The following is a 14,777-nucleotide window of genomic DNA, read 5'->3' as shown; positions in this document are numbered from 1 at the left end:
ACTTATACAATCTTGAATTTTATAATTTACTGGAATTTTCTTTGTGGTCTGGGTAGAAACAAGCTTCATGAGTATTGCATGGATGTGTGGAGGGGAAAAGGATTTTAGATTTTACAATAAAAAATTGAGTTAATCTGTAAAAGAGCACTTTTTAATTATAAAACTTAAGCTTGCATTATTATGGTATATAGCATAGTGTTATGACCACTGTGATAGACTAAAATAAATATCTCTTCCATCTAGCCAAGCACTCTTCAAGAGCCTCCATTTTATGTGCTTATCCCTTGTTCATGATTTCTCACTTTCTATTCTACTCAGTCCCTTGTACTCTGGAACAATAGTTGAATAAATTTTAGGTGTGCAATTTCTGTTTTGGCTTTTTTATGGTTTGATCCTCTGTAAAAACCCTCTTTCTCCTGTTTGGTTTCTCCCAGCAATACACTCTCCTCCTCGGAAACCACCACTACCTTTGACCCAGCTACAAATATTTGAGCTTAGTCAATATCAGATGACTAATTGCTTGCTTTTTTTCAAGAGAGCCCTCTCCCTAGCTGTATACTATGTAAAACCTTCTCTAAAGGAAAAAATAATATTTATTTTTTGTAGCTTTTCTCAGTGACCTATCTAGCTGTACTAAAGCTAATATAGCTGACTGTCAGTTTATTTCAACAGCCCAAGAATTCTGAAAATGACCATGAAGTCTGGAAGAATTTCACATTCTCACATGGAATCCAGAGGGAACGAGTGAGTGCGCACTGTGTGGTATACACCAGAGAATTCTTGGTAATTTCTGGTAGTTTCAAGTCTATTTTATTATATCTCTATAGATAAAATGGGGCTTTGAAATGCTGCAGTTTTTGAATTATCTGCATAATAGGAATATTACTTAATAAATTATGAATGAAACAAAAAGCATAAAATTGTGTTGCTGTTTGTATTGCAAAAATGAGGGCTCAAAACTATTAGAGAGTCTAAACAGTAAACTCAGGTATACTTCCCATCAAATTAAAGATCAGGCAAGAGACATATTTTACCTGTGACTTTAAGGTTAAATATATTTATGCTAAGTACCCAAAAGCAGACCTTGATTTGAGGATCCATGTGTAAGTGATTTATAAGGAAATGCTCTTGGGGAAACCATGAACATGGTAGGGGAAGCAGGAGAAGGAAGAGTAGACATCGGAGCCCAAGTTTCAGAATGGTAGCGTCAGCCTGACCCCGCAGAGATGTTCTGGAACTCAAATTATGCTTGAGTTGTCCTGAGCCAAGGCAAGGCAGTTGAGGCTTGTGTACTCCAGCCCCCATCAGTCATTGGTTAAGGAGCATCCTCCAGGTGGGAAAAGAGGCCTCCAAAATGCAAAGACAGTCCTCCTTAAATGCCTCAAGCGATTGAAAGCAAAAGCAAATAAAAGGGTGCCCTCCACAGACACAAACATGGGGAAAAGGAATGCTAGGAGATTTGGGTGAAGAACACAAAATAGTTCTTATTTGCATTCCAAGATATAAATTTAGCCAATTATATGATTAAAATTTAGCAGATAGAATATAAAAAATGTTGCAGAAGAATAAATAACTTTCCAGTAGCTATTTGTCAGGATTGGAATATAAATGTGTATAGAGAGTTTTATTCTCTCTCCTTTTTTTTAACAAGTAACAAAGCTTGTATATCTACTAGAGACTCCAAAAGAAAAGATATGATCAGAGTATGATTAAGCTGCCTGAGAAACACAAATCAGTAATGCTCTCATGAAGGAACTATTAAATCATGGAATTCTTCGTTGTGGTCTAGGGTTAAAGTAGTTTCATAATTTTTAGCTTGAAACTGAAGTTGCTAACTGAGGCATAGCAAGACAGCAGCAGAGTATTAGACTCAATATGGGACAGAGTGCTATGAGTTTCATTTGCTTACTTATGTTTCAGTTTTAAAACTAGTCTGGATCGTGTTATTGCTAGCAAGAGGGGACTTACATCAGGCTGCCCCCGGACAGTAACTGCCTGGTAATTTATGTTACACTCTCGGCCCTATGTGGACCAAATAAACATCGATACGATAAACTGGCTCATTTTGACATCCAGAGCAAATGTGAAAAGAGTGTGAGTTTATGAAGGCATATTTTCATTCAGAGGGAATATACAGAGCTTTGGAATGGCCAATTTACCTTAGTTGTAGGGGAAGTTCTATCTAATTTAGCAATTTTTAAAAATTATTTTGGGATTTATTTGTCCTTTTATTTCCTCTTTCCCCATAATTCCCCAGACTCTTCAACCAGTCTCCCTGGCCATTCTGTGTTCTTTGCCTCAGGGAACAGCTATAATTGGGGATAGCAGAGTAAGTGCGTCTCTTTCTCTCCTTTATGTTTCCAATGTACAGATTTTAAGAAACCAGAAAGGACCCTTGACTGAGAAAAAGAAAAATGATCATGCTGAAAATATCATGCACAAAATGTGGACTGAGTAAAGGATAGACACTCAATTGTTTCTAAATACAAAATTTGATATTAATAAAAGTACGGTACATCATTGAGAAGTAGTCCAAGAATCTAATATCATTTTTGTTGTTTTGATTTCTGAAGTTCCTAGTCACAATGAATTTTAGGTAAAAATAACTTGAAGTTTTCTATCTGCTAAAATGACTACCTTATTCAAAGTCATATATTTACATACACACAAACACACATGCATGCAAATTTAAATCTTGTAACCAACAGTTAGAGAATACATATTATTCTCAAGGCCATATGAAATATGATCCCAAATCGGCCATAAATATATTCTGAACAAATTTCAAAGACTTGTCATAGAGATCATATTCTATAACCGTTATGACTTATAGAGTGATGGTTAATTTTATGTGTCAACTTGACTAGGCCACAGAATACCCAGATAGTTGGTCAAACACTATTCTAGGTGAGTCTGACAGGATGTTTCTGGAAGAGATTAATATTTGAATGGGTAGAATGAGTAAAGCAGACGGCCCTCCCTAACGTGAATGGGTTTCTTCCAGTAGAACGTAAGCCTGAACAGAACAAAAAGGCTGACTCTCTCCCCAATAAAGGAGGATTCCTCTGCCTGACTGCCTCCAAGCTGGGACAGTGACTTTTTCCACCTTCCAATTCAACGGACACACTCGCTCTCCTGGATCTCCTGCTTGCTGACTGACCCTGAAGATCTTGCGACTTGTCAGCCTCCAAAATCATGTGAGCTGTATATACATCCTATTGGTTCTGCTTATGTGGAGACCCTTGACTAATACAATTAGATATTAATAATAATAAAATATAATTTTTAAAAACCCTCCATCACTTGTAAAATAAGAAATACATGACTAAATAATTCTTGAGTCAAAGAAGAAATCATAGGGGAAACTAAAATACTTAGAACTAAATGATTCAGACAATGTCATATACCAAAGCTTATGCAAGAAATTCACCTCTTTCCCTGGCCATCAAAATTCATCATGGTGTAAATGCAGCAATTCTGCTCTCCATTTTAATGACTACATTTGAGCACTTCAAAATATTTCCTCAATAATTGAATATTTGCTTCTAATTTCCACTGCTTGCTTCGGAGAGGACATTCAGTTTGAACTGTGCTCCCAGGCTCCCTTTTGTCCCCCGTGTTGCAGCACTATGCCACCAGATTGGAAATTGTCTGCTTTAGGTACCTGTTTCACACTGGAACATGAGCTTGGTGGACTCGGAGTTAGGATTGTGAATTGCTCAACTTCTTTATCACAGTACATAGTACATAGTAGGAACTAAAAAAAAACTCACTGAATTGGTTATAACTATTTTTAAATTTTAAAAATAAAACATTTTTCTATCCTCTTAGGAGAACTGAGGAAGGAGTAGACTCGTGGGATGTAATGAAATCAGTAGCAATTTATGGCCTGAAGTAGCTGTATTCCAAAAGAAAGAGCTAGAAATTAATGAAACAAGTATCCAAGATGTTGGAGAAAGAACAGAGTAAATGCAAAGAAAGAAGAAAAAAGACAGGAAAAATAAGAACAGAAATAAAAGATCTAGAAACAAAGATAAAATAAAGCCAAAAGTTTGATATTGAAAGGAATAGTATACGAAAGGAATAACAAACAAATATTGGGAAAGTCTCATGAAGAAAATAAGAGAGAAGTAACCGATAGACAATATAAGGAAAACAAAAGAGGACATAGATATAAATGCAACAGAGAATACAAAGATAGTGAAATAAGATTAACAATTTTAGCTAACTCATTTAAATGTTTGCATGCAATTAGGAGATTCTTATGTACAGAATTTCTTCCTTTTACAACAGGGGTTATATCCTGATAAACCCATCATAAGTTAAAAATATTGTTAAGTATAAATGCATTTAATACACCTAACATAATATCGTGGCTTAGCCTAACCTAACTTAAATGTGCTCAGAACACTTACGTTAGCCTACAGTGGGCAAAATCATCTAACACAAAGTCTATTTTATAATAAAATGTTGAATATCTCATGTAATTTATTGAATATTGTACTGAAAGTGAAAAACAGGACGATCGTGTAGGTCCAGAATGGTTGTCAGTGTATCGGCTGTATACCCTTATGGTACTGGGACTGACCAGAAGCTGCAGTTAGCTGCTGCTGCCGGGCATCATGAGAGAGTATCCTACAGCATATAGCTAGGCCGGGAAAAGATCTAAATTCAAAATTTGAAGCACAATTTTCATATTGCTTTCACACCATCATAAAGTTGAAAAATCATAAGTCAAACCATCGTAAACTGGAGACCATCTGTGATTACAACATCAAACTTAATACTGTACAGTCCTCTAACAATTATAGAAACTGAAGCAATAGTTAAATATATTTACACACACACGCAGAGACAGATCCTGTAGGATCATATAGTTTTGGGACAGAGTTCTATCAAACTTTAAAGAAATACACCCTTCCATCATTGTAAATAGTCTTCTAGAAAGTAAAAAGTGTGACCATTCTCTGCTCATGTCATGAAAGCAAAATTAGCCAGGGACAGTAAAGAAAGAAATATTACAGGCCAATTTTATTCAAAACACAGATAAAAATGAACTTCCTTAAGCTATAAAGATTTATCAAAAATCTTACAGCAAATATTCCTAATGGAGAAACCTTGAAATCTTTTACTTTGACATCACAAACAAGACAAAGATGTCCAATCATTCACTTATTCATTCATTCACTTACTGAAAACATGTGATGGAACCTATACCAGGCACTCTTTTAGGCATTTGTGATATATAAAAGAATAAAACAGACAGAGATTCCTGATTTCAAAGAACTTTTATTCTAATAAGGGGTGATATAAAACAAACAATAAATATAATTAATAATCTACAAAAAATATTAGAATCTGCAATATGATAAGTATTTATAAATGTTAAATAAATATGATAAATGTTAGAATCTGAAATATGATTAAAAAAAGAAAAAAGTAGAGTGGATTAAAGTAAATCAGGAGTGTAAGGGGTGAGGGTGGTGCAGGTTGTAGCATTACATGGGTAGTCATGCTAAGCCTCACTGAGAAGAATGTCAATGATATGAAAGGTATGGAGGAGACCAAACAGATATCTGGAGGAAGAGAATTCCCAGCAGGAAATTGTGTTAAGGCAGGAACATGTCTTTATGTCTGAGAAATAGGAAAGAGGCCTGTGTGGCCAAAGCAGTATTGTAGATTGGGTTTCCCTAAAATTAATCCCATCATCAAGGATTTGGATACTCATAGTTTATTCAAGGTGTGATCCGGAGTAGGGTGCAAGAGAATGAGAAAAATATAAGACAGAGAAAGAAGAATGGCTAATAAAAGTGATTTGAGGGCCAATCTAGTGATGAAGTTCCACACCCTCCACTTTGGCAGCCTGGGTTTGGTTCTCAGGCTCGGACCTACACCACTTAGTGGCAGCCATGCTGTGGCAGTGACCCACCTACAAAACAGAGGAAGATTGGTACAGGTGTTAGCTCAGGGTAAATCTTCCTCCACAGCAACAACAACAACAAAAATGATTTGGTGAGTCTAAATCTTGTTAGGGATGAGCAAGGGTGCATGTACATGGCATCCCAGAATTCCCTAGCAAGAGAGAGGAAAGCGGGAGTATTTATCCACTGTCTTCCATCCCTCATAGGTTGAGAAATGCTCTCGGAGATCACATCTCCAGCACTTCTGGGCTGCCCTGCAGTGGGCTCCACAGGCTTCTGTGCTACCAGAGTCAGCCCTTGGGCAGAGAAGCAAGAGTCAAGAGACACAGTATTTGAAGTGGGATGGTGCCAGTGGGCATTTGATATACTCATCATCATAGCTATAAGTGAACTCAGGTAGGGCTATGTGATATGGGGTGGGAATCAACAGTGTCTTCTGCAAGCAGCAAGAACAAAGGGAATGGAGAAAAGGTGGGAGGAGGCAGGTTAAGACAAGGGACATCTCATAGAGCATTGTACATCTTGTAATGATACGGCTTGTACTCTATATTAAATGTGGAACCATTAGAGGGCTGTGAAACCATCTGGCTGTGCTATTGAGGAGAGACTGCGGGTACTGGAGTAGGAGCAAAAGGAGGGGCAATAAACTGTTAGGAAGCTATTAAAGTAATCCTCGCAAGAAATAAAGATGGCTTAGAACAGGTTGGTACTGGGCAACTGGTGAGAGGCCAGATTCTGGCTATACTGCTTAAGATGAAGGCTTTTTGTTTTAAATTGTGCTAAAGATCCTTAACATTAATCAAGACAAGAAAAATAAAGACATAAGAATTGGAAAGTAAATAAAGCAGTCGTCTTATGTGATGACTTGACTGTTCACATGGAAAACTCAAAATACACTGGAATCTAATTGTTAGAAATAACCATAGAATTTGGCAAGGTAGATAGCTAGGAGATTGATATTTTAAAAATAAATTGCATTTTTATGTATCAGCAACACATAGAACACTATAATTATTTTCAAATACACCCTGTCTTTTAGCAACTGATGAGGTACCTAGGAGTATATCTGATAGAAGATGTGTAAGACTTGTGCAAAAAAATCTGTAACATGCATTGACAGACATTCAAGACATAAACGGAGAGATTGTGTTCATGAACAAGTTCTTAGGAAAAAGACGTAAATTTACACTAAATGAATCTACAAAGTCAATTCAATCAAATTTTAAGAAGAAATTGAAATGCAGATCCTAAAATTTTTGTGGAAGTATAAAAGAACAAAAATAACTGGGACAAAGATAGAAGAATAAAACAAGGTGGGGCCAGCCCGTAGCAGTTAAGTTTGCACGTTTCTCTTCTCCACGGCTTGGGGTTCACCGGTTCGGATCCCGGGTGCAGACATGGCACTGCTTGGCAAAAGCCATGCTGTGGTAGGTGTCCTATATATAAAGTAGAGGAAGATGGGCATGGATGTTAGCTCAGGGCCAGTCTTCCTCAGCAAAAAGAGGAGGATTGGCAGCAGTTAGCTCAGGGGTAATATTCCTCAAAAAAAACACAAAAAAACAAAAAAAACAAGGGGACTTCTCCTTCCAGTTACCAAGACCCTTTACAAAGCTATGGTGTTTGGACATGTGGCATTTATGCCAAGAGATTAAAAACTAAGCAATACAACAGGTTAGATAGCCTGGAATTGGGATGTATGGAGAACATAGTATATCAGATTGGGAGGAAGTGGAGCGAGGGGTAGAGGGAGAAGAAGAGATATCAATCAGTGTTGTCAGCACAATTGGTGAACACATTTTGGAAGAAAAGAATTCCTACCTCACACTTATATAGAGTCAATTTCAGATGGATTAAAGAATTAAGTATGGAAAACAAAACACAGAGTCTTTAGGAATAAAACTGTAGAATAATATCTTTCCGATTTCGGATGAGGGAATCATTTTTAAATATGACCCCCCCCTTCAGAGAAAGCTATACATTTGACAACTTAAATTAAAGTCAGTTCATCAAAAAGATATCAAAGAATGTAAAAAAATAAACCACAAAGTCTAATGCACATAGCTGACAAAGATTTAGTATCCAGAATAAACAATGCTTACATATTATAAGAAAGACAAATAGATCTCATTTTATATCTACTTGTTTGGCAAAATTTAAGAAGTCTACATTTGGAAAGAAATTGGATCAATGGAAACACTCTTACTCGTGAAATGCAATCTGGCATTTTCTGGAAAAATCGTGCATTCAGCCTATCCTATTATCCAACAATTTGATTCCAAGGTACATTCCAAGATCCTCATTCACATGTATAAGAAGAATGCACAAGAAGAATGGTAGAAATGCGTAAAACATTGGATGTAAAGTAAATGTCCATAAACAAGAGAATAAATTAAAAATTACAGTATGTTCACATGTGGCATATTATAGAGAGTGAAAGTAAATAAACTATAGCTACATTCAACAGCAGAAATGAATAATTAAAGCATAATTTTAGGTTTAAAATTAAGTTTTAGAAAATTAAAACTATATACAAGTATGATAAACAACTAGAAAGTTAAAAAGTAAGGAACACAAAACAGTGCTTTACACAAAGTCTACTGACTTTAAATATTCATTTCATCCAAAAACTACCTTCACAGAAACATCTAGAATGAAATATCTGTGTACCATGGCGTAGTCAAGTTAACGTATAAAATTGACCACCACAATAAGGATTACCAATATTGTTTGATACACATCACATTTTATATGAAAAAAGCAAAGAACAGAGAAAAACTGTGCTGGAGACTAAGGTGAGGGACTCAGCTATGGTGGAACAGAAAGCGGGAAGGAGTGAAAAGGATGCTGCCACTGGAACGAGAACCTTTAATGAGATGTGCCTCTCTCTGGGCTATAACATTGGATATTATTGGGAAACATTGAGTTTAACTCACAAATTTTAGAAGTCTAATATTTCCAACCAGCCACTTAAACTGAGTTACTGTGCACACATTACTTAAGATCTCAGTGCCTCCATTTTTCCCACGTGTAAAATGAGAATAATAAAATTATTTATCTACTAAGATTGTTTTCACAATTAAATATATATATGCAAAGCCCAAAGAACAGTGCCTCGAATATAGTAGATAGAAAATGTTACCATTGTCATTAGTAAGATTAGCATTTATATTTGTATCCACATTCATACAATTATTATTAATATCATTATTATTGTTGCTGTTTTAAATAGAGTTATGAAGATGGCATATTTTCTTAATGAATACTAGTTTAAGCCCAAGAATAAAAGGGAAGAGACAAAGCTACTTTTGACTTTCTTCTAAATCTGGTAGAATCTCTTCTACACAGAAAGCATCTATGCCTAAGAGGTGCTAAAGGACAAGGGGAAAGCTATACTAAAATGCTTCATTCTGGTCACTATGTGCAGTCATTTCACCTCTGTTCATTCTTATATTCTTGGCTAAATAAATGAAAAAGTTATAGCTAGTGCATGGGTGGTCCCTTCCACTCCGTTCCATCTTCTACCAGATACGTATTACATATTTAAATATTCTTTTAAAAATAGTCTATGTATTTCCTCACTTTGTAAAATAAAAGTATTTTTTAAAACCATGGCAGAATAACCTAAGCAAATATCACTCTATTACTTAAAATCAAAGAGTCACTAGGTCGAGATAATTTTTAAGATTTGCAAGTAGGTAGTTATATGAAATGTACAGATAAAGAACTCACCTCTGTGATTTCCCCAGTCCTTGAAAAGGATATTGATCATTTACAGTATAATAATCTGAAAAAGGCATTTGCCACATCATAATTTTTCAGAAGGAACCATGAGCCTCAGAAGAATAGCCTTTATTCAATGATAAGAGTGGTATGAAAACAGTTCACTCTTTCCTCAAGAAATTGGTTTGAAAACAGTAACTGCTGCATTATGAGTGATTCAGTCAAGTTATCTGCATTGATAAATGGTGCCGCCTGCATGATCCTCTTTTGCTTTCAGAAATTGTTTTGAAACCCCGAATGTCCCTTCAGCGGCCCACTTGATATTTTTCCCCCTACAGTGACACTGAGAATAATTAAGTTGTTAAGAGAAGATTCATAATGAAGCAACAAAACACAAAACAATTAAGGCAAATATTTTATGCTCGTTTTATTTCCCTTCATTAGTATTTAAAGGTCAGAAAAACATTTATAATTTGGAAAAAAACCAATAAAACATAAACGCCAATTTCCTCTTGGTTTCACTTGCAAAAATGTTAACATTGTTCTGGAATGTTAATCCAAAAGCAATTAAAAAGAAATAATCTTTAGGATTAATGTATAATGTATAATTCATTTGCAGTTTTCAAAATCTCAAAATTGGCAGAGAAGCCTAATGTTAAATTAAGACAATGGTAGATTTTAATCCTTATTCTTAAATAACCAAACAACTGCCCTTAAGCATTAGTTAGAATTGAGGTATGGAAGCTTTTCCATGGCTGATAGGATTTGTATTCTATATGCTAACCCTTTATTATCTTACTCAGATAAAGGCCACGCAATCTAGGATTATCTAGTTAATCACAAGACTAATAAGCTCTAGTCAAGGTTGAGTTCTTGGTTAGGTCAAGAAACCAATAATTCCATTACTGATGTTGAAGTTCATTCAAAATACATCTGATATTGTTAGTTTATAATCTCTCACAAGAATTGAAATCTGCACTTCGTTTCACTTGGGGAAAACTTATTGAAGACCCATTTCAATTAGTACTTTTAGATATTAAATGAGGTCAATTTAAAATGGCCTATTCCCCATGGCAAGCACTTTTAGTCTTAAGTTAAAACGTATTCCTATATATAAGACTAAAATTTTAAATAAATTTCCAAAAATCACATTTATATGCTGCTTTTTTCCAATTCATCATTTTTTGGCTATCATTGATATTCCTGCTACTATAATTGATGTCAAAATTATTTGATGAAAAACAAACCATAGAATTCTACTGTGGGAAAAATATATATTCCAAAGATTAACATAAGCATAATAAATTTTATTGACTCACAGTCCTTTGGAATTTTCAATAATTTAGAAAGGATTGAAGTTGAAGTTTACCTTAGTTTATCTATCCAAAAATCTTTTCTGATTCTATAAACGTATGGCAAAGACAAATAGCTAGGGATTTATTTGAAATAAGCAAATCAAAGACATATTTTCAAGAACTTAATTCACATACAGAAATATATTCATTATAATGTTTCCCTAGTGATTCAAAAAGCAAGTCCCCCAATGGTTTACATTCAGAAAAGCATTTTCGGCTAGTCAATTTTTTCTGTTATTCCTGTTTGGATAATTGTATGCATCTGTTAGCCCAAAATAATCAATAATCATTCTATAGATAGGAAAGATAAAGTAAGTTTTATCTGAGCTAGGGTGAAGCTATAATCTGGGAAGGCCTTATCCAGAAAGGAAGAAAGCTTTTCAGAGAAGCATGGTTTTCAGTACAGTCTTATACCTTTTCAGAACAAAGAACATACATTAAACACATCTGATACAAAGTTATCAAAGTTTCAAAGAGGTATTCAGTTGAAAATTAGTAGGTCAACATGACCCTGATATCAGGAAAGGGACTAATACAGGTGTTACAGACAGGGCATTACCGATACTGGCATAGGAGGGGAAGTACTCGTTCTCATCTTAAGAGAGTGTATTCTTTACTTTAACAGTTAAAGCAGGTGTACAATGTGTGTTTGACAGGCTGTAAGATAGGCTTCTTCAGTTCAGGCTGAATCAGTCTTGAAACTGAATAGTTACCCCATATGCATCAACATGTGAAAATCTCTTGTCACATCTAAAATAAAAACACTGTATTTCCTTTAAATATTGTCTAATTCCATTTTTAACTTACTAAAATGACCTTTACAACTGTAGGGAAGGGAGACAAATCCTCTACCCTCTAGGTCCTTCTGGCTGGGCTATGAATGAAATTTATATGAGACAGAATAAAAGGAGAAAATAGAACAGAGCTTTATAACGTATATAGATGGGAGAAATCCAGGAAAATTGTGTAACTCGCCAGAATGGCCAAAGCTGTCACCTTAAATATCATCTTTAGCTAAAGACAAAAGAGGATGTTGGGCGTAGTGGTTTGGGGCTTCAAAGAGAAGGAAGGGAATTCACATGGAGAAGGAAAAGCAAATGTTTGGTAAATAAGAATGGGCTTAGCAAGGATCATCACTGTTTACCAATACCCAAAGTTATCTACAGTGATGGCCTGTCTTAGGGACAGACTTTTTATCTTAAATTTTTTCAGGCAGTTAGTGGCGAAGATCAAAGTTTCTTTCAGAGTCTTTTGTTCTTGAAAATAATGAGGTGGCCAATTCTATTCCCCCACAATACAAAACCCTCTTTGTAGAGGTCTTTATCAAAGCAGTAAATAATCATGTTATCTTCCTATTAGGACAGTTAAAAGAACAATTTGTTGTTGTTATTGTTTCATGACACTGATGAGTCCTGTTTATTACTACTGCCTCTGAACTGTTAATAACTAATACCTTTAGTTCTCAGATTTTTTCTCATCTCATTTCATAACGTCTCCTGGAAAGAAAATCTCAAGTCTACTCAATTCTGGAACACAGAGAACCCTCATGCAAACCTCAAACAGCCATATCCATCGCCAGTGGCTCTTCATAATGAGTCTGTGTGATAGTTTTGTGTGTCACCTTGGCTTTAGCCACAATACCCAGATATTTCATTCCGGATGTTTCTGTGAAGATATTTTTTGGATGGGATTAAATCTAAATCAGTAGACTTTGAGTAAAGCAGACTGCTCTCCATAATGCAGCTATGCCTCACCCAATCAGTTGAAGGCCTTAAGAAAATGACTGACACCTTCAGAGAGATAGGGAATTCTGCCAGCCCACTGCCTTCAGATTCCAATCGCAACTTTTCCTTGGGTTTTCAGCCTGCGGGCCTAGCCTGCAGATTCCAGAATTGCTAGTCTTTACAAGCACTTGAGCCAATTCGTTAAAATTCTCTTTTTTAGCTCTCTCACTTACGTATGTATAAAATACATATATATAAAATATATATTTTACATATACATATGTATATGTAAAAACGCATATACATATATAAAGATATATATATATATACGCACACATCGTATTGGTTCTATTTCTCTGGAGAATGCTAATACAATCTGCAAGTGTGGAAAAACAATTTTGAAGAAAGTTATTTTACTCTCCTCAGGTAGAATTGTTTCAGTTAAAAGAAGTTCTTTGACTATTAAAACTGTTTGTCCTTCATATAAGAAATTAATAGTACCGGTCTTGACCATTAGTCTATAATTATTTGTAATTATTTTCAACATATGTAAAGTTGGAGTTTCCTTTCACTGGTCTTCTATGTGGCCAATGAATACTCGTAGTTCTACCCTAGATTAAATTCCATCACCATGATGTGAGAAGGCAGTGGACTTCAAGCTTTTTATAATTAGAAAATATCAGAAGCAAGAAAAATATCAAATTATAGGTGAAACGGTTAATTAAAATTTAGTCCAACTAGGGGCCAGCCTGGTGGCACAGTGGTTAAGTTAGCATTTTCCACTTTGGTGGCCTGGAGTTCTCCAGTTCAGATCCCAGGTGTGGACCTATGTACTGCTTGTCAAATCATGCTGTGGCAGGCGTCCCACATATAAAGTAGAAGAAGACAGGCAAGGATGTTAGCTCAGGGCCAGTCTTCCTCAGCAAAAGGAGGAGGATTGGCAGCACATGTTAGCTTAGGGTTAATTTTCCTCAAAAGAAAAAAAGATTAAAAAAATTTAGTCCATCTATATGATATAATATTACTAAATAATCAAAAATAATATCATAAAATTTTTAACACAGAGAAAAATGTTAGTACATTATATATAAAAGAGCTGTACTAAAGTCTATATGAAGTGCAACCTTAACTACATAAAATATATAGAAAATGTATATGTGAGATAAGACATAAAGGAAATATGTCAAAATTTAAATAAAGTTATTTCCAGAAGGTGGGATTGTAGGTGGTTATCATTCTATTCGCTTTTATATTTTGCATTTTTCTACAATAGGACTGTGTTGTTTTAATCACTGAGGGGGAAGTTTTAAGCTTTGAGCAAACAAGTAATACAATTTTTTTTCAATGACTCCTCCATTGACTCCACTTGGTTCTTTCTTTCCATAGCACTTGTTATATGGCTGTATATGACACCATTTATTAAATCGTGTTGTAATAATCTGTCTATATAGCCATCTTCCCTTGTAGTCTGTGAGCTTTGTGTGTGTGTGTGTATGTGAGGAAGATTGGCCCTGAGGTAACATCTGTTGCCAATCTTCCTCGTTTTGCTTGAGGAAGACTATCTCTAAGCTAACATCTGTGCCAATCTTCTTCCATTTTGTATGTGGGACACTGCCACAGCATGGCCTGATGAGCAGTGTGTAGGTCCATGCCCAGCATCCAAATGCATGAACCCTGGGCAGCCAAAGCAGAGTGAGTGAACTTAACCACTATGCCAACGGGCCGGTCCCTAGTCTGTGAGCTTTATAAGGAAAGACACTGTATTCAATTTGCCTGGGCATGCCCTCAGCACATAGCTGAGTTTGTAATATTCAATAAATGTTTTTTCATGATAGGTAATACATAATGTCTATGGATCTTTAATAATATTGACTATTAATAACTAGTATTCAATCATGACTGTTATCAACATCATTATTTATTTTCCTAGATAATAGTACCTTCCTTATTAGAGTCTGCTACTTATGAAAAAGTATACAAGAAAACTGATGTTGGTAGGAGTAATCCTTAAATGACCCTTCACTCCCCACCTCCTACCCCCATGATTTTCCACCCTA

The 14,777-nt window shown here is 35.4% G+C and overlaps 1 long non-coding RNA gene across 2 annotated transcripts; it reads left to right on the top strand.

Moving 5' to 3' along the window:
* The first annotated feature begins 494 nt into the window (after nucleotides 1–494).
* Nucleotides 495–3,333, top strand: LOC138923335 (uncharacterized). 2 transcript variants are annotated; one of them, XR_011436815.1, is made up of 3 exons: nucleotides 495–783; nucleotides 2,258–2,329; nucleotides 3,008–3,333. It is a non-coding gene; the product is annotated as an uncharacterized lncRNA (long non-coding RNA). The 2 variants fall into 2 exon arrangements; XR_011436816.1 differs by having other exon boundaries at nucleotides 3,005–3,333.
* Nucleotides 3,334–14,777: the final 11,444 nt, after the last annotated feature.

This window comes from Equus caballus, chromosome 3 (genome assembly GCF_041296265.1).
Source record: "Equus caballus isolate H_3958 breed thoroughbred chromosome 3, TB-T2T, whole genome shotgun sequence".
NCBI lineage: Eukaryota > Metazoa > Chordata > Mammalia > Perissodactyla > Equidae > Equus > Equus caballus.
This window is presented reverse-complemented; position numbering and strand designations above follow the sequence as displayed.